Source organism: Dermacentor albipictus, chromosome 3 (genome assembly GCF_038994185.2).
Source record: "Dermacentor albipictus isolate Rhodes 1998 colony chromosome 3, USDA_Dalb.pri_finalv2, whole genome shotgun sequence".
NCBI lineage: Eukaryota > Metazoa > Arthropoda > Arachnida > Ixodida > Ixodidae > Dermacentor > Dermacentor albipictus.
The window spans coordinates 113,125,111-113,152,722 of NC_091823.1; the positions used below are offsets into that span (position 1 = coordinate 113,125,111).

The 27,612-nt window shown below is 48.8% G+C and overlaps 1 long non-coding RNA gene across 1 annotated transcript; it reads left to right on the plus strand.

The window, feature by feature from the left end:
- Positions 1-68: 68 nt before the first annotated feature.
- LOC139057539 (uncharacterized) lies at positions 69-27,612 on the plus strand. Its single transcript, XR_011512870.1, has 2 exons — positions 69-196; positions 25,370-27,612. It is a non-coding gene; the product is annotated as an uncharacterized lncRNA (long non-coding RNA).

The window sequence follows — 27,612 nt, forward strand, 5'->3', positions numbered from 1 at the left end:
CCATATCCACGTTTTACAACACCAGCCAACACAGGCCCATAGACGGTGGCGCCAGATTTCCCTCTAGGTGTTATAGTGAGAAACTCTATGTATTTTTTTACCGAATTTGGTGTGTGCTGCTGGTTGTTTCTGCCATTTCCAAGACCAGTGTCCCCTACCTCGTGTGCAAAATGACAAGCGTGAGTACCGGCAAAAGGTACTCAATCCCTTGACTAAATGCAACACCCTCTCGCATGTGAGCAAGGCCAGTTAGGTCCGTGCAAGCGATCTCGATCGGCGGCGCGATACAGAGGACGTGGACATAGCGGCCGCGTCGGCTGCTTCAGGAGCGCCGAAGCGAGCTGAAAACGAGTTTAAATTCCCTCGTACGCTGCGGTCCTCATTTAGTGGCGAAATTTTCCCGCGTCGAGTGTCTCCTTTACAACGCTTGAAAGCACTACAATAGGTAGTGGCTGCCTTTGAAGGCGCGCAACATGGTAGGCTACTGCTCGGTGACGCAGGGCCGAACGCACGTAACGGAGGCCGGTGTCAGCCTTATTCACACGTAGCCGCAGGACAAGAAGCTGCGTGAAGCTTGGCTCGCGAAACATCAAACCGGCAAACAGTCATCGGCTACAACTTGGGTATGCAGCAAGCACAGACGCGAGGAAGATTTCTGCTACGGCGCCCGGTCTGCGATGTTCTGAAAACGCGCACTGAGACGCTCGCCCGAGTCCGCTGCCCGATGTCATGACAGTTTGGTCTATGAACGTGTCGATGCTATAGATACTGGCAAGTTTAGTGGAGTGGAAAGGCAACGGTAAGAAGCACATTTAAAGAAAGCATGGCACGGTCATGTTTGTGTTATGAATGAATGCACTGGATTACAAAAAAAAAGGAGCAGCGGGAAATGGCATGCTGAGAGCACCGATAAACATACAGTGCGACACAACTCGAGAAATAATATTGAAAGGTCAAAGAATTTAGAAGAAGAAAAAAAGATTGAATCGTCGCGACGGCATATCACAGTCCCCGTAGGCGTGGAAGTCTCTACAGTGAAGTTATTTTTGAACAGCTCTGATAGCATTTACGCAACAATGATTGCTTGCATACTGTCAAATGCTCATATGATGCGGCGTAAAGCTCGTGGCACGGTGCGAAAACGCGCGCGCGGAGAAAGCGAAACAGTGCGCGGACAAGCATGCTGACGCGCAGTCGGTCCTTGCGAATCTACGCGATCGCTGCATTGAGGCTTGGTTCTATTACGCTCCATTTAGTTATACAAACACTATAAGAACATATGTCACATAGCTTGCTCTCAGCGTTTACCTTTCACGCAAGAAGCCGGTTCGGGAGACTCCATCGCGGTGACCGCGCGCAGTGGCGTTCACTGTACGTATTCGGTAAAGAGATAGCGTCTGTTTGCCCAAGATTATTATTTAGACAGTAAAAAATCTTCTCTCGTTTCGAAAGTACTTACAGAAATGTCCGGGAGAGCTCGTGCGTGGTGTTTTCAGTGAGCGCGAACAGCAAAACCTATGAGGAGCGCGCCGCGTGATCCCTCATACTACGCTAGTGAGGCGCTTCCGCTAGATGGCGACTCCGTAACTCCTCGCCGCCAAAAGCAACTATAGGCGGCGCGACGGTAGGTCAAAATGGCTGCCGAGACAGTGATAAGGCGATCTCGGAAGCGTGTGCATCTCGAGTAGCAAAGCACGTCAGGTGCCGTAGTTTCGCCGCAAAGCATACTTTCGTTCTCGCTAAAGAGACGCAGAGGTGTGTAAATAAAGGCAAACCTACGTTCAACGCCGGTCACATCATATGCTGCGGCATCAAGTCCATTAGAGCCGATATTTGCATAGGGGAGTGCAGAAGCGTTGTGGGAAAAGGAGACGTGGGCAGGAAAGATGCTCACTTGCGACTAAGTATATGTTCAGAGACAAACCACCAGGAACGTTATTGCGCATGAGCTGTCATCGAGAATTGTAAAAAAAATATGTTTATATATATATATATATATATATATATATATATATATATATATATATATATATATATATATATATATATATATATATATATATAATTTGACTAACAACGGGACATGCATCAAAACATCAATAATGACAGCTATAGTGTAGGTGATAGCAACAGCGGTATGTGCAACTGGCCTGACAAAAGTCGTTCCAAGACAACATTCGGGGGGAGAGTGACACAGGAGGTCGCCTAGAAACTTCAGCCAAGGGCGAGGGATGTAAATTCCATACCTATAAGATGGGCCGACGGAGCATTAATACAAAGGTTAACACGAGCGTGAATCTGGCCTGCCTCGAGCATTTCCCTTTTGAGTCTGCCTTTGGATCTGCTTGTAATCTTGGTTTTATTGAAAATGGGCTTACAGCCATAATCCGTGCCGTGCACAGGAAGGTGCGCGGAGTTGCTCAGGGCCTTTAAAAATGAAGAATGTTCTCTTAGCCTGTCATTTAGACAGCGCCCCGTCTACCCATTGTAAAATATCCCACAGTCGACTGGTATCTCATATACCACTTCGGTAGCACAGGAGGCGAGCAGTTTCGTGTGTTTCTTTCCACATGTCTTGTTCTTGTTGTGGCCGTGTTGCAAAGGCGCACAACCGAGAAAGCTTGAGAAGAGCTGTGAAGACAAGGTCAATGCCGGTTTCTTCCAGATTCTTTTTTAGCTTGTGTGAGATCGTTCTGTCTCTGAAAATATACTTAGTTGCAAGTGAGCGTCTTTCCTGTCCTGTTTACTTTTTCCGCAACGTTTCTGCGCTCGATCCCCTTTGCAAAAATCATGTCGAACCAACTAGCCCAACAGCTTACTATTCAATGTAGAGAAACCGAGGTTAGCGTCGAATTGCTGTGCCTGCAGACGAGTGCAATCAAGGGCCCGCGGCACTGCATTAACACCACAATTCATGAAAGTAGAGGCTCTGTAAAAGATCAGTATGTCGTTACTATAGCCTTGCTCACAGGCATGAAGCCATATATTTGTGTTTTTGCAAGCACTTAGTAAACCTATACGCATACCGGTAACAGATGTTAGTTGTTTTTTGAGCGCTCCTGTATTCAACAAATTAATCCTGTGCAGTAAGAAACAAACTTTAGTGCATTTCGGAATGCAAACTAAAAAAACCGGCTGTATAATACAATTTACGAAACTCATAGCGTTCAGTGGTGATCTTGCTCGTCTAGAGCCTCGAGCAGCGTACGGCGGAGCAAATGAACTGAACTTCAGTGAAGCTGTTTGACTAATGACAAAGTACTTGTGCCTGAATGGGTTTCACGTTTTTCCACTTGTGTTTCAAGTTGTTCCTTCGTAACTCGGTAGCTCCCTTAAAATTTGTTTCTTCCTTGCGCAGAGCTCGGCTCGATCACTGTAGACAAGTGGGATCCCCTCTGTACACGATTCAGTGTTATGCAAATGTAGTACGAGCTTCGTAACTGGTTGCAGTACCTCAGGTCGTTACGCCTGTCTTGAAGTACATTTTAAAGGTACCTTAGCAGTGCACATTCGCTACGGCGAGGTTTGAGCGCTGCGGCATGCTGCATATGCGATTACTGTTCCCTTTTTTCCTCATTGCCGCGTTCATGCACCCCACCAGACCGAACCGCCGACGTGCGTCGCAGATTTCTATCACCAAGTGACTGCTTCGGAGGAGGGTTGTGCGGGCAGCCTGCGTCGCGGGAATGACCGAATACTACACAGAGGTCGTTCTCCATGATTGAAGTTTTGAGAAGCTGCCCTCGATACGCTGAACAAAATTACAAATTCCCAGAGAAATAATGTGAAACTTAGATGATTTTACTCCAAATATAATGTAATGGGAAAAACTTTATTAGGCAAGTTGATGGCGCGCGGTGTATGTTAGAGAAAAGGGCGAATGGGGAAACGGAGAAAAGTTGAATCGTTACGCCCCTTTTAAGTAAAAAAAAAAAAAAATTGCTTGGTGACAGTACTTTCCCGAAAAGGTTGAATTTCAGTTTAGCAAAATTTTTTGTCTGATGAAATGCCGCTCTTACCAACCTCTCTTTATCGAAATTTAACTGTATTGTCATCCAATGGCACCTATTGTGACACTTATTCATCAGCTGTATAAGTTTTGAAGGAAGTGCAAAAATTATTTTCTGATTTCGTGCTTTCATTGCTGTAACTACGGTGCCAGCAGTTCTGCAGCTTGCTGTGGAGTTTATTTCTCTAGTGATGTATGTGAAAATTCATCCTAAGCAGGTTGCCCTGTACAAAATGTTAACATGCAAGGAGATATAAAACTACCCTGCTTGTTTTGATCTCTAGTGATGCCTCCGCCTGCCCATCACTATTATCGCAAAATCCTTTGCAAGGAAGCTACAAAGAACAAAATGTTCTCATTCTGCTGGAAGGACATTAACTCAAAGTCAACAGATTGGCAGTCCAGGATTGTGCCTCTCAGCCACTCAGCTCATACATCAGTGGAAAATACTTATTTTGGAGAGCAGAATGGTGCCAGCAGCTGCCATGTCTGTCCAATGCGCACTCATCTGTGTATTGGATAGAGCTGGCATCTGTACCTTCATACACAAGCATGTAGCTTTCCCATTTATGGAAGTGGTACTAAATAAAGTTCTTTTCATCGGCATGTAATGGCAATGACTGTAGATCTCTGCTTGTCCTCATTGTGACTGAATGGTGCTGATATCCTCCTGATTCTAGGTTAGCGTGAGGCCTATAATGAGGCAGCCAAAATATAAGTTTTAGAAAAGCTGGACAAAGAAGCTAAAGCCTTGTTTTAGTAGAAAGCAGTGGCTCATTCCATCGGCATGTTCTCTACACTGATTTCAGGTACACTTTTAGGCAGGCTTTTTGTAGCTTGAGCAGCATCCATGACACCTTCTGTGCAATTAGTTCTGCAGACTTGCTGTTCTTAAGTATGGTAATTCTTTAATTCAATCAGATATTCTGTCACTCTTGAAGAGGAGAGAGTACAAAATCTGATCATGGCCGTTGCAAGAGCTAATTTTTAAGTAAATCAGCCATAGTACTTTGAGAGAGTTCATGGCAGACGCTGTCCCTGTTCTTAGTTTTCTTAGAGCTCAGTATCTTTTTTTCTTCTTTCTTGATATTCATCTGTAGCAAGGTTTTTAAAGTGATAGCTTTCTTTGCCTCTTCCCCACACTTTGCGGTTTGTCAGTTTCTGGCCATTTATGGTCAGCTTGGCTCACTGGCTCAAATAAACAAAAAACGTTTGTTAGTTAGTTTAAAACTGTGGCCCCCAGCAGCAGATGCCCGATGCTCTAGCTATTAATCCATGGATGCCTGCTTGAAAAGGGGGAAAGAAACTCATGTAATCGGCATTTTCATGTCGCACAGCAACACTTTATAAAACATCAGTGTGCATATCTTTCTGATGGCGATGGAGGAAGAAGTTACGGGATGCAGTCGTGCATGAAATTACGCTCTGATGTACTTTTCTTAACAGTCATAATACGAACACTTGTGAAGCTGCGTACTTGCTGACCAATATCCCGTAGTAGTTATGAGTCATTCTTGGGGCAACTAGAAATACACTGCACATCTCTCAGTATACTGTTATGATTTGGCAAGTTTCTGCAAAGTCAAGGTTAGTGATAGGTTAGGTTAGGTTAGACTGTGTCGTATAATTGAAGTCCTTATGCTGTAAAAGTGTACCGCTTTCTGTGTAAGATCTATTATGGTGGTTGAGGAGCACGTTAGTCACTCAAGTTTGCAGTGGTCTCTTGTAATGCACAAGGTATTACTTTCAAAGATATCAAGCTGTGGTGCGATCTGCCAAGATCTTTTTTTTAAATATCAGCAGTCAAAGCAGTTCGATTAATCCAAAAATGTTTAAGAGGAGTAACAAAGTCAGCAGGAAGCTTAGGTCCTTTTTCTAAGCATTTGTTCGGTGAGACAAGTGAAGTTCATATGCTGACTATTCGAAGATCATCCATATTCTTGTAGTTGTTGACTCACTACGTACGACAGCATGATGTGGAATGTAATGAATACAAGGCGTGGCGCACCACTTCTTTCCGGTCTACATTCAACAAGGTGTGTTCTCATAAATTTTAATGGCTCTGTCATATTCCGCAGCAAAATCCCTATTAAAGTTTATTTTCTTCCCCACAGCGATGAACTCACTTTGAAGCTCCTCTTTGATTGCTGTCTAGCTACTCACAATCTCCTTTCCATGAGAAGGCTACCTCATGGCGACCACCGTCAAATCCAACTTTGCTCTGAAACAGTTCAAGGACTGCTAAAAGCATTGGGCTTTTCTAAACTGACCTCTTCTGTCAAACTTTCCTAGCTCTCAGATTCCCAGAACTTTTGCCGTGCTTGTCGTAAGCACCCAGCGTACCTGGGCCATCAGCATCCGCGACACCGCAACCGTCAGTCGTCTTGACCCATCCGCGTGACCCTGCACCTTCTCTGGTAAAGGCACTGACAAAGTCAACATCGAACAATGGCTTGGCATAAACGAATGCGTTGCTGCACACAACCGATGGGACCCGACAGTAATGCTCGCAAGGCCTTGTCGTCTGTCAGCACAATAGGACGGCCGAGGACAAGCCTGCTGTGGAGTTCCATCTTTTGCAATACCCAGCACCTCCACCAAAGATGAAATGGGCAGAGATATAAGGTTAAATGGGACTGTGATTCTGCAGAAGATAAGGCCAGTAAAACCAGTATGGCCGAACGTTAGGCTAGCCCCATTACGTCGTCTCTTTTGTCTTGTTGGTGCTCGTCGTCTTTGTCCCTCCCGTGGCACCGTGACATAATGTTGCATTATTTTATAGCATATACACGTCAGCAATAACGGTTGGTAGTTTTCAGACATGTTTTTGTTGATGTGTCTGAAGATTGTATGACTGGCGGTTTCCAATCTTGTGGAATCTAATCAGTCATTAAAGATTGATGAAAAATATGGAATAAAAAACCTGCTCAGAGACAGTATTGTTAAGTAATTTACAGTTGATATTGCTACGGAACAGTATTTGCAATCACGAAGAGGCGAGCGGTGTAAGACGACGACGACGACGATTGGAGGATAGTGCGGGCTGTTGCCTCTTGGCCAAGTGCGGTGTATTTCATTGTAAATATACTTGTATATAGCTTTTCGTCTGCGTCTTCCTACGTAACATATCTGGTGGAGGTGGACGTTCCCTGTACCTCTTCATGGAGCTTCGCAGTGGACGGTACGTCGAGCCTTCCTTCATGGCTCTCGGCGAAGACAACTCGACTCCACCGGCTCTGACACCTGCTGCCACTTCGACGACCTACATCACTCTCCCCGCTCCCCGTGATCCTGGCACATTCTCAGGCAAAGATGGGGAAAACGTCAAGGACTGGATCAGCCTGTACGAACACGTCAGCCGCAATAACCAGTAGGACCCTACTATCATGCTCGCCAACGCAGTCTTTCACTTCAGTGGCACACCTCGAGTTTGGTTTCGGACGCACAAAGATGAGCTCGCAGTTGGGATTCGCATAAGCAAAAGCTCTGAGACCTCAACCCATACGGTCACCAACTTGCCGCGCAGAAGGCACTTTCCGGATGTGTGCAGACATCAACAAAGCCCTATATCACGTACATTCAGGACATCTTGGCTCCGTGCCACAAAGTTGACGCACGCATGACTGAGTCAGACAAGGTTTCCCACATCCTCAAAGGCATTGCCGATGACGCCTTCAACTTGCTCGTTTTCAACGTGGCGACGGTAAATGCAGTTATAGAAGAGTGCCGCCGCCTGGAACTCGCTAAAAGCTGACTTCGAGAAGCTGAGTTCGAGCTTCGAAAAGCGGAGTTCGAGAACCGCGAAGGTAGTCTCACGAGCTGGCATGACTTTTGGCAGAATATCACGGATACTTTTGCCAGTGCCGACCGACGCGACCGCGCCCAGCAAATGATGGAGCTACGCGTGCAACAACCTAATAAGTCGGTCACAATGTTCGCCGAGGACATGGCCCGCCTCTTTCGTAGAGCCGACCCGAACATGACCGAAGATAGGAAGTTGCGCTACCTCATGCGAGGTGTAAAAGAGCAGTTGTTCGTGGGGCTTGTGCGCAATCCGCCAGTCACTGTCACTGTTTATCATGAGGCTATGGCTATTGAGCGGGCGCTTCATCAAAGATGCAGGCAATACGGTCGACTGTCCACCAGCACTACAATCAATGCCGCCGCAGTGACTTCCTAGTATCAGAACTCCTTGCGTGAGTTGGTCAGAGAGCTCATCAGAGAGGAAATTCAAAAGATCGTGACACGGACACTAGATAGACCCGTCGCGTCAATCGTCGAAGTGGTGCGTGACAAAATCCTGCAGGCGTTCCCGGTAACCGATCTTCAAGACCACCAGCGACCACTGAGTTACGCCGCCGCTGTCCGATGACCACCACCGGTTGCAACCACATCGCCGTACCAACAGCCTCCGACAGCCGCTCCTTGGTCGCCGCCGCAAGAGGAAGCTTCGAAGCGCGCAGCCGTTCATACCGCCAGCCGTCGTTCGCCGCGTCTCGGTCACCGCCGCAAAACGACGCTACGGGACAGCCACAACTTCGGAGAACCGACGTGTTAGGCCGCTCATCTCTCGAACATGCAGAATGGGCGGTGTAGGGCTGCATGATATACTTTCACAGTGCCGCGAGTTGCCCATGTGTTTTGTGAATAGGGAAGCGTCCACTCCACAGCGCGTCCGGGCAGCAACAGTTTCTGTTTTTGAGCAGTCGGACGGCCCGCGTGGTGTCGGGTGACGAGCCGCGGCGCGCGCCGGGCGGGGGGAGGGGGCAACGGTGCGGATGCGGAAAACGGATTCGGAGAACGTGCTTACGCGCGCTGTGTTGGCATTCCGCCGATGGTCATAATAGGTCCCCGCAGACAAACCTCGAGTGGGACGGCGTTATACGCGACGTTGTGGCGCCGGCTCCTGAGTTCCCTGCTGGTTAGAGACGCAGCCGAGGTTTAGGGGCACCTAGCAATGTTGACCACGTGTTGCGCGTACGGAGTGGGGGTCCACGCCCCTACGCATCCGGGCGGCAACCACGTGCATCTTGTTTTGAGCGCTGAGGAGAGCCCGCTTGGTGTCGAGTTACAACTTGCAGTGCGCGCCGTAGAGAGAGGCGCGGTGCGCATGCACAGGCTGCGTTCGGAGAACGTCGTTTTAAGAACACCAAGTCCGGATGCCGCCAGCGGTCATTATTTTTCCACGAGGAAAAACCTTGAGGGGGACTGCGGTACGCGGTGTTGGGACACCAGCGCCTGAGCTCCCCGCTGGCTAGAAACGCCGCTGAGGTGCGAGGTGGCCTCAATAAATCGTGCGTGCCTGGCGTGTTTGCGGAGGCCGTCACTGACCACGTGGAAATAAGAGAGGGAAACGAGGTTGTGGGAAGAAGGAAAACAGGGTTGTTTTCCAATGCATTTACGTTTGAGAGTAAGGCCGACCCTTTGGGTTGTGGCTTAAGCAGACTTTCAACTCTCATTGGCAACTGCTTCCGTGGGATGGGCTAACTGCCCTACCGCCCTTTTTCTTTGTCTCTTTCATCTATAACAATCGAGACGAGGTGCTTGTTCCTCAGTCTAGGCTGTAATCACTAAACCTGATAGACCAGTAAGACTCCGTACGATGCAATGCTAGTCTGGGCCGTAACCACTTAGTGGTAGAACAGTGACACTCGGTTGGTCGTATGTAGTGACAGTTGTCCTAGACTCTAACTTAAGAAAAAGTAGAAGCATAGGGCGCTGTTTACTTGTGTGTTTTGTATCAGTGTTCTTTTGCTAACTCTGTATTTGACTGTGTAAATATTTTCGTTGCAATATATCTTCATGTTTTGTTACCTCCAACCTGCCTCCTGCTTCATCAACGCCTATAATCACCTTGAAGAGACTTAATTTGGTTGACTTCAAGGAGAAAAGAACAAAACTTAACTCGACGTATGGCGCACTGTCGATAGGCGCCCACTCTGTTTTCATTGCGGAGGCGCCGGCCATATTTCGCGTCATTGCTGGCATCGTGACACATCATTTCGACCTCTTCGTCCGTGGTACTATGGTCGACGTGCAAATGACGACGCCATGCTACACCGCGATGACGCTGCTTTTCAGGGACCCCCAATAGCGCACCCGGGTGATGAATCCATGCCCAATAATCGGTCCGATTTCGGCCGTCGATCGCGCACTCCAACCCCTCCACGTCAGATGGCTTCATCTACTGGACGTACTTTTGCGGAGCTCCGAGGATGAAGGACGCCCAGCCCCCGTCGGGGAAGCTGAAGGCGTTGACCTCTGGGGGCAAGCTTGCAGGCCCGCCGCAAGACACTAAAAAGCCCCCAACATTCTCGCTGCAGAACGACGTGAAGCCGATAAACACTGAAGAAATTGTGAGCGCCGACATTGATGTTTTCGTGGATGGGCAACCGGTGACAGCGTTAGTCGACACTGGTGCCGACTTCTCTATAATGAGTCAGGAACTCGTCCTCCGCCTGAAGAAAGTAAAGACCCCATGGACGGGACCTCACATAAGGACGGCAGGCGGCCAATTACTGATGCCTACTGGAAGATGTACTTCTAGAGTTAACATCGGAGATTCTTCTTTCGTGGCCGCTTTCATCGTCCTTCCTGTATGCTGCAAAGATTTGATTATTGGAATGGACTTCCTAAAAGAATATGGCGCCGTAATTAACATCCCTGACCGCATGGTGACGTTTTATAAGAGCTCTGGTTTAGTCCATTGCTTATCGCCGCAACACAACTGCTTTCGTCTAACAGAAGACGACGTCGTCATCCCCCCTCGATCGTGTGCTCTTGTTTCAGTAGCATGTGACATACTGTTTCGTTGCGGAGTTGCCGACCAAATAACTACGTTGTTGTTTACTCACGGTATCTCGGTCGCACGAGGAACCGTGAATGTCACCGACAGGCACACAAACCTGTTGCTGACAAATTTTAGCACAGAGCGACGGCACCTTCCCAAAGGCACGGCTGTGGCTTATTTTGACGGCATTGCGGATGTTCGTGGCTGCTGTTCACTACTCGAAGAAGCGCCTGCGTGAGACCCAGCTCCTGTACTTGACGTTAGCACTGCTTTGTCGTAGCACAAACGAGAGCGGCTTCTTACGCTATTGGCCAAGTTCAACGAATGTTTTGCGTCGACGTACAGCGTCGGTCGGACGCCTCTAACAAAGCACCGAATAATTACAGAGGATACGGCAAGACCAATTCACCAAAATCCATATCGTGTGGCACCTAGAGAACGTGAAGCCATACAAGTGACACAAATGCTTGAAGATGACGTGATCCAACCATCAACGAGTTCGAGAAAAAAGACGGCAGCTTGCGTTTCTGTGTGGACTACCGAAAGCTAAATAAGGTGACAAAGAAAGACGTATACCCGCTTCCCCGTATAGATGATTCACTCGACAGGCTTCGACAGGCACGTTACTTCTCTTCAATGGACTTATAAAGCGGATATTGGCAAATCGCAGTAGACCCGAGAGACCGTGAAAAAAACTGCTTTCGTGATGCCAGATGGCCTATACGAATTTAAAGTCTTGCCTTTCAGCTTGTGTTCTGCCCCTGCTACGTTCCAACGCCTCATGCATACTGTACTTTCGGGTCTGAAGTGGAAAACCTGCTATAGTGTATCTCGACGACGTCATCGTTTTCTCTGCAACGTTTGAAGAACATTTCGAACGGCTTGAAGCGGTTCTGCAGTCCATACGGTCCGCCAGCCTTACCCTGAAGCCGCAGAAGTGCCAATTTGGCTTCGCAGAACTGCAGTTTCTCGGTCACGTCGTCAGCCACACAGGTGTCCGGCCGGATCCTGAAAAAAATGCAGCCGCCGCACAGTTTCCCGTGCCATCCGATAAAAAGGCGCTGTCAGGTACTTCCTCAGCCTCTGTGCCTATTACCCGCGGTTTATTGCAGACATTGCGCGCATTGCGTTGCCGTTAACTCGCCTGACGAGAGACGGCGTTGCTTTTGTATGGGGCGACGAAGAGCAAGGGGCATTCAACGACCTGCGGCAACGTCTCCAGACACCACCAGTGCTTGCTCACTTTGATGAGACCGCCCCTACATTGCTTCACACTGATGCCAGCAATGTTGGCTTGGGAGCTGTTCTTGTGCAGTGGCAAGAGTACACAGAAAGAGTGCTTGCCTATGCAAGTAGAACACTCACGTATAGAGGCTAATTACTCCACAACTGAGAAAGAATGCCTCGCCGTGGTATGGGTGGTTATGAAATATCGTCCATATTTGTATGGCCGCCACTACACCGTTATCAGCGACCACCATTCACTATGTTGGTTGACAAACCTTAAAGATCCTTCTGGACGACTGGCGCGTTGGAGCCTAAGGCTGCAAAAGTTTGACATGACTGTCGCGTACAAGTCGGGGAAACGACATACGGATGCTGACTGCTTGTCTCGATCGCCGATAGAGTCGCCTGCTCCGCTCGAAGAAGACTCAGCATTTCTTTGTGTTATGGACACATCCGCCATCGCGCAACAACAACAGGACGACGCTGAGTTGCTTGAACTGATCAATTACTTGGAGGGAACATCTGCGAAACCACCTAGAGTTTTCGCAAGAAGACTGTTGTTTTGTTTACAGGCCAAGGCCCTTTACAAAAAAAACTTTTCTTCGACCGGGTCCCCCTATCTGCTTGTCATTCCTGCAGCTATTCGTACGGAAGTACTTCAAGCTTGCCACAACGAGGTGACTTCTGGTCACTTAGGCTACACGCGAGCATTAGCCAGAGTGCAGCAAAGTACTACTGGCCGAGACTTACCACCGCCGTGAAACATCACGTTCGCACTTGTCTCGACTGCCAGAGGCACAAGTCGCCTCCGACGAAACCCGCCGGCCTCCTACAACCCGTCCAGGACCCTCGAAGACCATTTGATCAAATCGGAATGGATATTTTGGGCCCACATCCTACTTCTGCAGGCAATCGCTTTTTTATCGTCGCAATTAACTGACTATCTCACTCGTTACGCTGAAACAAAGGCAATCCATAGCAGCACAGCAGCCGAGGTAGCGCGCTTTTTCATTGAGCATGTGGTGTTGCGACACGGCGCGCCAACCGTCGTAAGAACAGACCAAGGAACCGCATTTATGGCTGCACTTTTAGATCACATCTTGCTACTAAGTGGAGCGGCCCATCGAAAGTCAACCGCCTACCATCCACAAACCAATGGGTTAACAGAGCGCCTAAACAAAACCATTGAAGACATGCTATCAATGTACGTGGATGTCGAACATAAAAATTGGGACGACATCGTGCCTTATATCACCTTTGCATATAATACGGCGAAACAAGAGACGACGCGCGTGACTCCGTTCAGCCTTGTTCACGGACGAGATGTACGAACGATGCTGGATGCGATGCTTCCACACGACTTTGACGACACTAATATGGACGCCGATGTGTTTACGCAACGCGCAAAAGAAGCTCGGCGGCTCGCGTGCTTGCGGATCTGCCAGCAGCAAGACTACGACGCAGACCGCTACGATCTTCACCGTAGAATGGTTACCTGTGAAGTCGGCGACAGGTTGTGGATTTGGACACCCGTACGGAAACGAGGCCCTTCCGAGAAACTGTTAAGATGATACTTCGGACCATATCGGGTGTTGCGGCGACTCAGTGATGTCACCTACGAGGTCGTTCCCGATAATCGCAACTGTACGCGGCGCCGCACACACCGTCCTGAACTTGTGCACATTGTCCGCAAGAAGTCGTATGTGAGTGAATGACTATGCTAGCGGCCTTTACTTCCGCAAGTGACAATTCTTGTCTAGCATCGGAACGATGCTCTCGTAGGGAGGGACAAATGACGCGTGTATTCTATGCAGACGACGACGATGGGAGCACTAACGGACCCCGCCTAGTGGGTCAGAGTGAGATTGGGTGATGACGAAGAAGACGTGTCTCTGCTCTGTTTATTTTTGAACAGATTGTCCTGTTGTTCGTGAAGAACGTCTCCCTGTGTTCTGTCCACGTTGTACCGCGACAGTATCGACCAGCAGTTTGCCTGTCTGCCCAACACCCCACCGATATCTTCCTGTGCCGACGTTCCCGTCCCAACAACACTGGCAATGTTACCAGGATCGTCCGGCGTGAGATCGAGGCCGCCTCTCCGGCTGCTTTCAACTCCAGCCCCACCAACGTACCTGCAGTCATGGTTTCCCTGATCCGCCAGGAGTTCGAAAACATGGGTCTTCACACCATCTGCTCAGTCCATCGCCCTGATACCCACCCGGCTTCTTCCATTCCGCCCCGTCCCGCATCTTCTTACCCACCACGTTTCCGCAACCAATCTGAATTGTGCACTGCTGACGACAAGCCTATTTGTTTTCACTGCCGTCGAATCGGGCACATTTCTCGGCACTGTCGCAGTCGCTGGAGTTCCCCCACCCGGTCTACTTTGCCTACTCTCGCCCCCCAAGGGTTCCTTCTCGTCCATATGCCGCACGCTCCAATAATGCCGCCACTGATTCTCCTGCGCTGAACCGCCCCTATTCTCGTTCGCCTTCGCCCCAACGACAACAATCTCGCTCTCCCTAGCCCCGTCGCTCCTATTCGCCGACTACCTTCGGACATCCTCCCAGCCAGAAAACTAGATGATGCAGCGCCTCGAGGTGACGCTGCATTGCTCCCTATGCCGCCAAATTCTCCACTGACGTTGCCCACTCATCTGAACCTTCTTCACGTGCAAGTCAATGGCGTTTGTGTCTGTTCTTATAGACACTGGGGCGCATTTGTCGGTAATGAGCGCTGACCTTCGTAACCAGCTGAAGAAAACAATCACACCCGCCACGATGCCTGTTGTCCGTGTCGCCGATGGCGGAACAGCCCCCGTAATTGGTATGTGTGCCGCCCGCGTCTCTTTCGCCGATTGCTCCACTATCGTGTTATTCACAGTCATGGCCCACTGTCCCCACGACATCATCCTTGGCTTAGATTCCCTCTCCGCACATTCTGCCCTCATCTATTGTTCCGCCAGTACTCCGCCTTGACCTGCCTGTTCTGGATCCCGCTGAACCACACCCCAGTAGCCTCAGTTCTGTCTACTTGGTTCGCTTACCACCTTCGGCACTGACTTACGTTGACTTAGTGTCATCCCCACCAGTCCCCGACGGTCACTACATCGCGGCTCCTATGCAAGACGTCCTCCTTGAACACGGGATCACAGTACCTCATCCAGTTTTATCTATTACGGTGAATTGCGTCTGCCTGCCAGTGGTCAATTTTGGCTTGACGACACAACTGCTGCCATGCGGGATGTCTCTGGCCCAGCTTTGCTCGTTCAAGGATCACTGAGTAGCATCTATTGCAGTAGACGACACGTCAGCCGATCCTCCTCTACCATCGCAGTCGGCAACTTGTATCATCACCGACTTACAGAAAATGATTGCGCCCGACATGCCGTCTGAGCACGCTCGTGAGCTCTACCGCCTTCTGTTTTCCTACCGCGATATTTTTTACTTTAACGATCGTCCTTTGGGCCAGACTACAGCTGTTAAACATGGCATTAATATCGGCGATGCCCCTCCTATTCATCGCCGCCCGTATCGAGTGTCACCGGCTGAACGTCAAGCTATTCACGCCGAAGTTCGCAGAATGCTTGCCAAGAACATTATTGAACCGTCATGTAGTCCATCGGCGTCACTTGTATTGGTAAAAAAAGAAGGATGGCTCATGATGCTTTTGCATGGATTATCGGCACCTTAACAGGGTTACCAATAAGGACGTGTATCCCCTACCTTGGATTGATGACGCCCTTGACTGCCTCGACGGTGCTTGCTATTTCTCCTCTATTGACCTTCGCTCCGGCTACTGGCAGATTGCTGTGGACGATCTTGACTGCGAGAAGACTGCTTTAGCAACACCCGACGGTATGTATCAATTCAAAGTGATGCCGTTCAGTCTATGTAACGCTCCTGCCACTTTTGAACGCATGATGGACTCCCTTCTTCACGGTTTCAAATGGTCCACGTGACTGTGCTGCTTGGACATTATAGTTTTCTCCCCAACGTTCGCTACGCACCTCGAGCGCCTCTCAGCAGTCATGGACGTTTTTCGTCAAGCCAGTCTGCAACTCAACGCATCGAAGTGTCAATTCGGCCGTCGTCAGATTATCGTCCTTGGACATCTCGTTGACGCGAACGGAGTGCAACCGGACCCAGGCAAGATCTATGCTCTTACGCACTTCCCTGTTCCGAAGTGTGTCAAGGATGTGCGCAGCTTCATCGGCCTTTGTTCGCACTTCCGCCGTTTCGTGAAAAATTTCGCCGCCATAGCACGACCACTAACCGAGCTTTTGAAAAAAGACGCCCCTTTCCAGTGCGGCGATAATGAGGCCTCTGCATTCGTGAATCTAATCGACCTTCTCATAACGCCTCCCGTTCTGGCCCATTTCGTTCCTTCTGCGCCTACCGAAGTCCGTACGGAATCGCTCACGGAATTGGCGCAGTACTGGCACAAGGCCAGCGCGGCCATGACCATGTTATCGCTTACGCCAGCAGGCTCCTCTCACCCGTGGACGCAACTATTCTATCGCTGAGCATGAGTGTCTGGCTCTAATTTGGGCGGTTGCGAAATTCCGCCCATACTTATATGGCCGACCCTTTTCCGTTGTCACAGACCATCACGCGCTGCTCCTTGAAAGATCCTACAGGGAGACTTGGTCGCTGGGCCTTACGCCTCCAAGAATATTCGTATTCTGTCATCTACAAATCTGGCCGACTACACAAGGACTCTGACTGCCTGTCTCGCTACCCGGTTGACGAGCCTGACGACGCCGACAGTAGTACCACCAACGGCATTTTCTCTGTGTGTGCCTTCGCTAACATCGCCGATGGCCAGTACCGAGACCTATCGCTGTGCGCACTCATAGAGAGTCTGCGCTCTACACTGTCAGATTCGTCGGGCTGTCAAGCAGATGTAGAACTCGTCGGACAACCTCGCCGCTGCCACCATTTGAAGGAGTCGAAGGTCGTAGAGAGGAACTCGGTGAACAGGATTTATTTACAGGATTTTACATTTTAAGACAGATACATTGGCAGTCCAGCGCGACTCCCATATGAGCATGATTTCGAGCATGACAACGAGCACTCAGCTCCCGACGACGAGCACGACACGAGCACACTCTAGCAGCCGGCAAACGCTGCTTATAAGCTCTCCGCTTGACGTCATAGTTCGACGTCATCGTTCGGCGTGGACGGAGTCCGAGTGGTCGGAAACGTTCGTCCAGTCATTGTAAACTTGCCGCCGCCCCGCAGTACGGCCCACACACACCAAGGCACTCAAGTTCGAGCGCACACACACAAAGGCTCCGGAGCCGACGTCAGAGGGCTTTGTAGAACTCTCGGTGCCGCATAGCTCTCGGTGTCGACGACCGAGGGCTTCGTTGAACTGTGCTCCGTCCCGGGTGGCGCGGCGGAGTACCACATTCCTGAGCTGACCGCGCGCCACGTGGCTGCCGGTCATCCGCAGTTCTCGGAAGGGCGCCTCGTCTGGTGGGCTTGGAACACGTGCAGCGGGCTGAAAGCTGGCACGTTGCCACCCCCGTACGGCCATTCCTAACAGCTCGTCCGTGGCCCGGAAAATCTCGCCTGGCCAGTGCTGGCAACCACTGGGCAGGAAGAGAATGGCTGGCGAGCAAGATGACGGCTTTGCTCTCTGCAACCCCTGCGTACTTGGAATGCCTTCAACCATCTTACAACTGGCACAGAAGAGTCGACCCGGCAACACAATACCGCTCAGCGTTCAAACGCCCGGAATTAGCTGCTAACCCACCAGGCCTCCTATCACAATTTCCATGCAAGTCACTCAACTGGAAAACCCAAATTTTTCCCCAAAATTTTGTGCCGCCAAAGCGAGCGTTCACGTTCCCCCTGAGTTCGACCAAACCCGACCGTCGCGCTGCACAAGAGTAAAGGTTTACACAGAATTAAACCGAAGGCTTTCAAACACCAATACCCAAACATAACTTAAGCAGCTTAACTTCACGAACAGCCTGTTCTTACCCTATCGCAGTGGCGTACTTATTTCATGTACTGCTGCCACTGAACCGGCTGGCCAACTCCACAGGTACGTCATCACAAACGCGCTAAGTTTGAGGTCCCTATTCCGAACACGTGCTTGCATCATACAGTTTTCATCACGCTGACTCACATTTGTTCCTTTAATCCACACAGGACACGTTCCTTAAACAAACAACCACACTTGCGTTACTTACGCAACACAGAGGAACCTTTGAACAAATGTATCTTTTACTAACTAGCTCTTCGCACGCGTACTAGAGAAGTCAGAATACGGCTGCCCTCGACACACACGAGCAACCCAGTCATCAACGTTCTGCTTCCTTCCGTCCGCACAGGACACGCGCTAATAGACCTAAGAGCTCTTCTCAGTGCAAATCACGCACTTACTGAATACCTACGCGCTTAACCTTAGAAAATTCAAAAACACTTAAAAAGAAAGAAGGTTAAATAACACACGCGCGTTACGATAGGCCTCTCAACGATAACCTTGACCTACAGGTTACTCACACACACAAAAAAAGAAAGCCTCTGTACTCAGTAATGAACATCTCGCGAGACTACAGGTTTACATAAAACGCATCTTTCAAATCTCGGAGCTTCTCTAACAAAACAAACAAAGCTCATACTTTTACATATTGAAAGAAACTTAAATCGCGAAAATTATCCGAGTGCTCAAAAATATTACAAAACAACATGCTTTACTTCCACGGAAGCTCTTGGCCTCCCGTTCCAAATGCTTACGTCTGACTCACACTTTGAGGCGTACCCGAGGTGGTCGCGGTTTGAAAGCTACTCTGGCTACCCAGGAACAACAAAAGGGCTGACTCACTATCAGCTCCCCCAAGACGTTACGGTCTCCTGCCAATTTGCGTCCTGGCGCCTCGCTTTCCTCACAAACTCGATTGACCGCGTCGCTACTCCCCACCTGGTCTCGTCTTGTCACCTTGCGCTTTTTTGTACTGCACGATGAGCTTCGAAGAGAACGACGGAACGACGAGGAATTTAACTGCCCCGTGTCCTTTGTCCGCGTCCGTGCAGAACATGCTTCTCGGTCCCCCTTTGACCGGTGGCTCGAACGTGTTTGATGCGTCAACATCGTCCGTGACGACCGCACCTGTCTTCTCCGCGCCCTGCCCCTCTGGGTCTCTCGCCGTCTTTGGCGGCGCTACATTAGTCACCGCATTACGATCTTTTCGGCGCTTCTTTCTGCGGCGCTTTCTCTTTGATTTCTCTTTCATGCCGTCATCTCGCGCCTCGTGCTGGCCGTTACACATCTCGTCGGCCTGGATCGGTCTCTTTCCCCCACAGTCTGATTGATTCTCATTTAAATCAACTCTCTCTCTGCCTCGACTGGCGGACAGCCCAACCGACTCTGGCACAATGCAGCAGGCTTTACTCGAGTTATGCAACTCGCACTCTTGCGAACTGCCTCTACTGCATTGCCCAGCTCACGCTGTGCATCGACACACAGTCCCTCGGTCTCGATCGCTGTCTCACGCGCACGGTCCGAATGATTCCTAATTAAATCATCCCTCGCACCGATCTCTGGACAATGCAGTTGTTCTCTCGTGAACTACGGAGCTCGCCATCCCGAGGACTACTCTCAACTGCATCGTCCACCTGGCACATTACTTCTGCACGCAGATCTGACTCGACATGGGTGCTCGCGTCTGTCAAGTCAACAGTACCCTGTACCTCGCTAACGACCTTGATACCATGAGATGCGACGCACACACGCGGTAACTGTGCCATATTGTTCGCAGCTGGCCTAGCTGTCTCTACAATCATCTGTTGGCACAGCACCTCGTCGCTCTCACTCTGGCCTTTAACGGCCTCTGCTGCCACTAAGGCATCGTTAGCTGCTAGCACTTCGAGTTCACTTATGAACGTGTTGTTATTCTCACAGGTACTACTACTCTCGGCTTTCGACTGAAATCTGCTGTCGACATCCTGCCACTTTCGCTGCGTCCAACCTAGAGATTTTTCAAGCCGCTGTTGACTTTGTTCGATTAACTGCTCGAAACCTTCAATCTTTTTGTTCAATGCCTCAATGTACTGCCTTGTTACTTCATTTAGGCCTTCTTCCTGGGAAATGCTTTTCAGTTCCTGCCTAGCTTTTTCCTGTTCTTGCTTAAATTCTTCCTGCTCTTGCCTAATTGCTTCCTGTTCCCGTTTTTTTGTTTAGAATTCAGTTACCCATTTGTTCTATGAATATTGAATCATTGTTACTTTCTAGAATTTCCTTACGAATTTCTGTTTCCGTCAAGTCCTCCTCTACGTTTACCTCGATCTCTTCACACAACCACAACAGGTCAGCCCTCGTCAAACACATTAGGACCATGGTCGCTACTTTAAGCTTTGGCTCTGCTGTCACACAATACTTGCTGCGATACCCACGCAAATCAAAATACAAGTAAAAGATCCCAGCGAATCAAATCCAAAAACACAGTGAAATTGAGGCCTGGTAAATCTTACAGCCAAAACCAAACGCTTACCCACTGAAGCAGCACCATATCACCAGTCCTTCCCCGCCGTATCCAGTCGGTTGCAAGAGGTCGTCAATCTCAAGTCGCCTCCAACTTGATCAGGATGCCGGTCGGTCACCATGTGCCAAAGTCCGTCAGCTGCCGTTGCTGTCTCCCGAGTCGTAGGACGATCTACGAGCCGTAGGCCGATCTCACCGCTGCCAACCAGATGTCAGATTTGGAGCGGTCGTACTTGTAGGACGATCGGAGGAACTTGGGGCGACAGGACTAGGCGTGCAGGGATTTATTTGCAGGATTTGCATTTAAAACATGAGGTACATTGGCAGTCCAGCGCGACTCCCATATTGAGCCTGCAAAACTAACATACAGCAAACAGTTTACGAGCACACAGCTCGCTACTACATTTCGAGCATGACAACAAGCACTCAGCTCCCAACGACGAGCACGACACGAGCACACTCTAGCAGCCGGCAAACGCTGCTTATAAGCTCTCCGCTTGACGTCATAGTTCGACGTCATCGTTCGACGTCATCGTTCGGCGTGGACGGAGTCCGAGTAGTCGGAAACGTTCGTCCAATCATTGTAAACTTGCCGCCGCCCCGCAGTACGGCCCACACACACCAATGCACTCAAGTTCGAGCGCACACACACAAAGGCTCCGGAGCCGACGTCAGAGGGCTTTGTAGAACTCTCGGTGCCGCATAGCTCGCGGTGCCGCATAGCTCTCGGTGTCGACGACCGAGGGCTTCGTAGAACTATGCTCCGTCCCGGGTGGCGCGGCAGAGTACCACATTCCTGAGCTGACCGTGCGCCACGTGGCTGCCGGTCATCCGCAGTTCTCGGAAGGGCGCCTCGTCTGGTGGGTTTGGAACACGTGCAGCGGGCTGAAAGCTGGCACGTTGCCACCGCGTACGGCCATTCCTAACAACACCTACCGACGCATCCGTTCGCCGATATGTCCTCCAGGGTGGCATCCTGTACCGAAGGAACTTCCTCCCTGGCGGCTCTGATCTTCTTATCGTGCCAAAACATCTACGACAGACTGTGCTCTTTGAGATGCATGACGTACCCACTGCAGGGGATCTTGGGGTAACCCGCACTTACGACCGTGGCCGCCGCTGCTTCTATTGGCCTGATCTCGCTCGCTCTGTCCGACGCTATGTTGCTGCCCGTGATCCCTGCCAGCGTCGGAAAACACCCCACGTGCTACCTGCCGGTCATCTCCAGCCGATCACCATCCCTGTGGAACCGTTCTTTCATGTTGGATTAGACCTCCTCGGTCCTGTTCCCACGTCATCCTTTGGGAACAAATGGGTGGCCGTCACAACTGATTACGTCACCCGATACGCTATCACGCGGGCTCTCCCTACCAGTGTTGCCACTGACGTTGCGGACTTTCCCTTGCGTGACATTATCTTGCTTCATGGCACCCCGCAACAGCTGCTTACTGACCGTGGTCGTAACTTTCTCTCGAAAGTTGTTGCCGACATTGTGCATTCCTGCTCCATTCAACACACGCTGACTACCTCATACCATCCTCAAACCAATGGCCTGACAGAGCGGTTAAACCGTACTCTTCCCGATATGCTGTCCAACTACGTTTCCAAGGACCACCACGACTGGGACATTGCCCTTCCTTACATCACATTTGCGTGTAATTCTTCCCGGCACGACACAGCCAGATTTTCTCCATTTTATCTACTGTACGGTCGCGAACCGACCTTGCCCCTAGACACGGCACTTCCTCCTGCTGGGATCTCAACAAACGAGTATGCGCGCGACGCCATTGCCCTCGCTGACCATGCACGCCTGCTTACCCGTAGTCGACTGACGGGCTCGCAAACCACTCAGCTGTGTCAGTACACCGCCCTTAACCGTGACGTACATTTTTCGCCTGGTGCGCTCGTGCTCCTGCGGTCGCCCTCTCGTCACATCGGACTTTCATAGTATCTTCTTTCGCGATACACAGGGCCCTACCGTGTGCTGCGCCAAGTGACGCCTGTGACGTACGAAATTGCTCCTGTGAGTTCAACCTCGTCCTCTACTCTGGCATCTAGTGATGTCGCGCACGTCAGTAGGCTCAAAGGCCTACTACACTGCTTCCGAGTGCGGCCTTTAGTCGCTCCAGGACGGTGCTTTTGCCGCCGGGAGTAGTGCTACGGAACAGTATTTGCGATCACGAAGAGGCGAGCAGTGTGAAGATGACGACGATGATTAGAGGCTAGCGCGTGCTGTTGCCTCTTGGCCACGTGCGGCTTATTTCATTGTAAATATACTTGTATATAGCTTTTCGTCTGCGTCTTCCTACGTAACAATATTGTCAGTACCTCCTGACGATGAAACTTTCCAATTAATAAGTGCTGAGCAATACCATCAATAAACAGCCTTATAGCGTGATGTATGCAAATGGTTGACCAATTATTTTAAAAGCTGGGTTCTTATATCCCGAATGCCTTATTTTGCGCATAACTGGCGTCAGCTATCTTAATTGCCCATTTCAGTCAAAATTGCACTATATGGTCTTGTGCCGAATTCACCTTGAATAATCTAAATGAAAGAAAGAAAGATTGATATAGGTTCTACACTGTGCCAGAAGCTAGTTGCTGTGAAAAATCGGCTTCTTGCTGGTGCTAAGATCTGCGCCAGAATGTCAAATGGCTGTTTCATCACTGCACAAGGTACTTTACGTTTTCTCGTCAACGCAGCATAAACTGTGCTCCACTGCCTCGAGTATACTCCAGCTCTCCAACTGGTGTCCTAAAGGACTGCTTCTTGGTTTCAATCCAAAGTTGTAGTGAACGGATGGGTTCCATAAGCAATAAGTGACTCATCGTAAGAACAGTCGGTGCATTGGGAGAAATGTGTGCCGTATCATCGAATCATCGAATGCTGCTACAGGCCACTGTGGAACATTTATTGGCTTGGGTCTTGGTCTTGAACAAGAACATATCCTCCACGAAACTGCCGGTCAAGTATTCGCAAAGTATATACTATTGTTGGGGCCCTACAGCATATTGTGTCCACCCATTCATTACCAAATACACATGCTTCCAACACTGCGGGTGCACCCCTAAACGTGTAAAATCATCGTCCCGTCTTACTGACCCAACTTTGCAGCAATACGTTCGAGCATGTGATCTGTTGGCACCCTAAACAATACCTAGATGAAGACAACATGCTATTTGGAGTCCAGCGTGGTTTTATGGAAGGCTTTTACTGTCACTCAGCTTATTGCCTCTTATCACGACTTAGAAGTTAATAACAGGGAACAAATAGAGGCGGAATATTTTTAGATTTTGCCAACACATTTGATTAATTTGCCTGAACATAAAGTTCCATGTAAACTTTACACAGTCGAATAGACACTAAATCTGTGCATTTTTTCAGAGCCTATATTGAAAACCGTGTTCAGTAAGTCAAAGTCGGCAATCGTATTTGAGGCGCTTCCTTTCACGTCAGGTGTAGCATAGGATAGGGGTCATTCTTGGGACCTTTCCTGTTCCTAATAGTCACTGACAGCAAATATTGTTGGATGTATTGTACAAAGTAGGTAAATTACAAGCTGATGAAACTCAGCTCAGCAATAACCTTGATAAGATTTGCCACTGGTGTAAAGGTTAGAAAATGAGCTTGAACATTAATTAGTGCTGTCTTATGAAGATAAGCAGCAAGGAGACTCCTTTACACTTTCCCTATTTTATTGGCAACAACACCTAGCAATGTTCCTACCTATTAGTACCTTGAGGTAATTCTAACAACACATGAGGCGGGACGAGCATATTGAAAACATTTGCATTAGCACTCCCAGAAGTTCATGGACCTTTTTCGCAATTTCAAAGGAGCCCCTATTCAGGTATAGGGGCAATCGCTATGCTGTCAGACCTAGCTATCAATATGCATAAGCTTTGCGGGATCCGTATGCCAATAAACTATTGTTAAATTGTAATTATTACAGCGAATAGCAGTTAGATTCATCTGCAATTTCTGCAGAAAAACTGATAGTGTGATGCAGATGCTGAGTAACTCTCAATCTTGAATAGCTACAGGGAAGACACGCTTGACAAACTTCAATTCTTGCATTTAGTGACAACAGAGCCCAGCATTATAAAATAATCTTACCTGTGTCCTTTTTGTGCCAGCATTTGTCAGTACCAAAGTAGAATGATACAAGACCTATGTGTTGTGAATAATGCTTATAGATAGTAATTTTTTTCTGAGACAAAGAATGGAATGAATAGCCTAAGAGCGTTGTTTAAAGTAGAAATGTCATATTTGTGATTTTTATTGTTTGGCTATAATATTGTTTTCCAATGTTTGTGTTTTTTGTCCCTTGATAACATTTTTTGTATATTCATTCCTCCTTGGACTCAAGTGAGGCGGCAGCATTTATAAATGAATTTCAGAAATGTAACTATCTACCACGACAGACAATACCATGAAACCTAGGTTGAGTTGAACTGCTTCTGTTCTTAATTTGGTCATCAGGCCCATGATGGCACTACTGAATGTGTTGGCTGTTGCACTTGACTGCAATGGCAACTTGTAATAATACCATGCTCCCAGTCTTCTCACTTTATCTTACAGATAAAAAATGATTTAAGCAAAAATTTGTGCAAATTTCATTAAATTTGCCCATTGAACAATCACAAAAATATATTTTCTAAATCAACATAGTTGACCTGCTGTGCTCTGATTTGATCTGAAATCACTGCCAACACATTGAATGAAGAAAAGGCTGATCTTTACCACTAACACATATGTAATTTCATTTCATTGACATTATTAATTACATTTTTATGTTTAAGTGAAAAGCATTACTTGGGTAACCTGTCTTGTTTTCTTGGTGCAGCATTGAAGAATTCCAGCTGTCCAGCAAATGCAGATGGTGCAGTTACAGGAAGGATGCCGCCCCATTGTAGCTCCTGTGTCTGTGAGATGGATAAACTGTGACCTGAAGTGCTCACCAGGATCCATGCCGGCCAGCGTGTGTTTGAATTCCATTTGTGCCTTCGGAACATTTCACGAACGTTCAAGCTGAAGCAACACCTGCACACTCACAACCAAAAGGCCATTTCAGTGCCCTCAGAGATTTTTACAAAAAGTTAACCTAAAGCAACGTCTGTGCATCCACAGAAGAGAAATGCCATTTCATTGCTATTTATCACCTCAGAACTCACAAACGAGTGCTCTCAAGGACCACCTGTGCACCCACACAGGTGAGAGGCAATTTCAGTGCCCTTCGTGTCCTCAAAGTTTCTCACGAAAGAGCACTCTGAACATGCACCTGCGCACCCACACTGGCGAAAGGCCATTTCAGTGCCCTTCGTGTCCTATAAGCTTCTCACGAAAGGATACTCTGAACCAGCACCTGCGCACCCACACAGGCGAGAGGCCATTTCAGTGCCCTGCGTGCCCTCAAAGGTTTTCACAAAAGATTCGAGTGACCAAACATCTGCGCACCCACACAGGCGAGAGGCCATTTCAGTGCCCTTCGTGTCCTATAAGCTTCTCACGAAAGGATACTCTGAACCTGCACCTGCGCACCCACACAGGCGAGAGGCCATTTCAGTGCCCTGCGTGCCCTCAAAGCTTCTCACAAAAGAGTAATCTGCGCTCGCATCTGCGCACCCACACAGGCGAGAGGCCATTTCAGTGCCCTGTATGCCATCAGAGCTTCTCACAGGCGAATTGTATGAAACAACACCTCCGCATCCACACAGGAGAGAAGCCATTTCATTGCACTTCATGCCCTCAGAGCTTCTCACAAAAGAGTAGTATGAACCAACATCTGCGCACCCACACAGGCGAGAAGCCATTTCAATGCCCTTCATGCCCTCAGAGATTCTCGCATAAGCATGGTCTGAAGCGACACCTGCACACCCATAGAGGAGAAGCCATTTCAGTGCCCTTAATGCCCCCAAAGCTTCTCACAAAAGTCGATATGGAAGGTTCACCTGGACTTCCACTAATGTGAGAGGCTGTTTAAGGGCCATTCATGTCCTGATAACTTCTTGTGGAAGTCTGTATTAAACCAAAAGCCTCGCATCTATACAGGCGGGCAGCCATTTCATTGCCCTGCATGCCTTCAGCAATCCTCAAAAGCCCTTACTGAAGGATCACGTGTGCATCCACTCAGCGACAGGCCATGTCAGTGCTATTCACGTACTCGGAGGTACTCGTAGAAGTTTGCACTGAACTTCACTTCCACTAAAGTCAGAGGCTGATTCAGGGTCCTTTATGTCCTGAGAACTTGTCATGGAAGTCTGCACTGAACCGACACCTGCTCGTCCACACAAAATCCGTGGTGAAGGATCACCTGCGTATCCACTCACGGAGATGCCATGTCAGGGCTCTTCATGTCCTCAGAGTTACTTGCAGAAGTTCGCACTAAACTGACACACGCACAACCCACATAAACGAGAGGTCGTTTCAGTGCCACTTATTCTGTCAAACTGTCGGACACCAAAGCCACCTCAATAGGCACCTTGCCACCACAAGTGCACCTGACACATGTGGTGCAGCAGTACTGAGTTGTGTGCACGCCTCATTGTTCCTTCTTGCTTTTCATGTTTTCCTTAGTTTTTTCATGGAATCTCAGCGTACGTGACGCCTGTAGTTCTATACTAGCATGAATCATTGTAAGCTTTCACTTTTCATTATTAGGATGTTTGAGGTCTTTGTCTTCCAGACAAGCACTTCTTTCTGCATTGAAGCGTTTAACTGCTCTTTACTGAGTTGTGTGAGTTTGTTTCAGTGCACTAAATAAAATTTGGGATAGGGTTCTGCGAATTATCGATATTTCAATACTTGCACTAATAGCATGTAATGTTTCGATTCATTCGCATTTATTGTGCTGAACAGTTCAAGAGAATTTGAGTGGCTATTTTCTATTGCTATGTAATGCAGTTAAAACAACCTTTTCTCAGGAATTGAAATTATGCAATTATTATGTGTTTTTTTAATTGCTACTATGATTCAAATCGTTTCAGTAGTTCTAAATGTACTGGTAATAAATTTGTTTGCTCGTAAAGAACTGTGCAGACCTTTGAGATCCTTGAAAGTTGCTTCATAATAAAACATTGTTCTCATGGA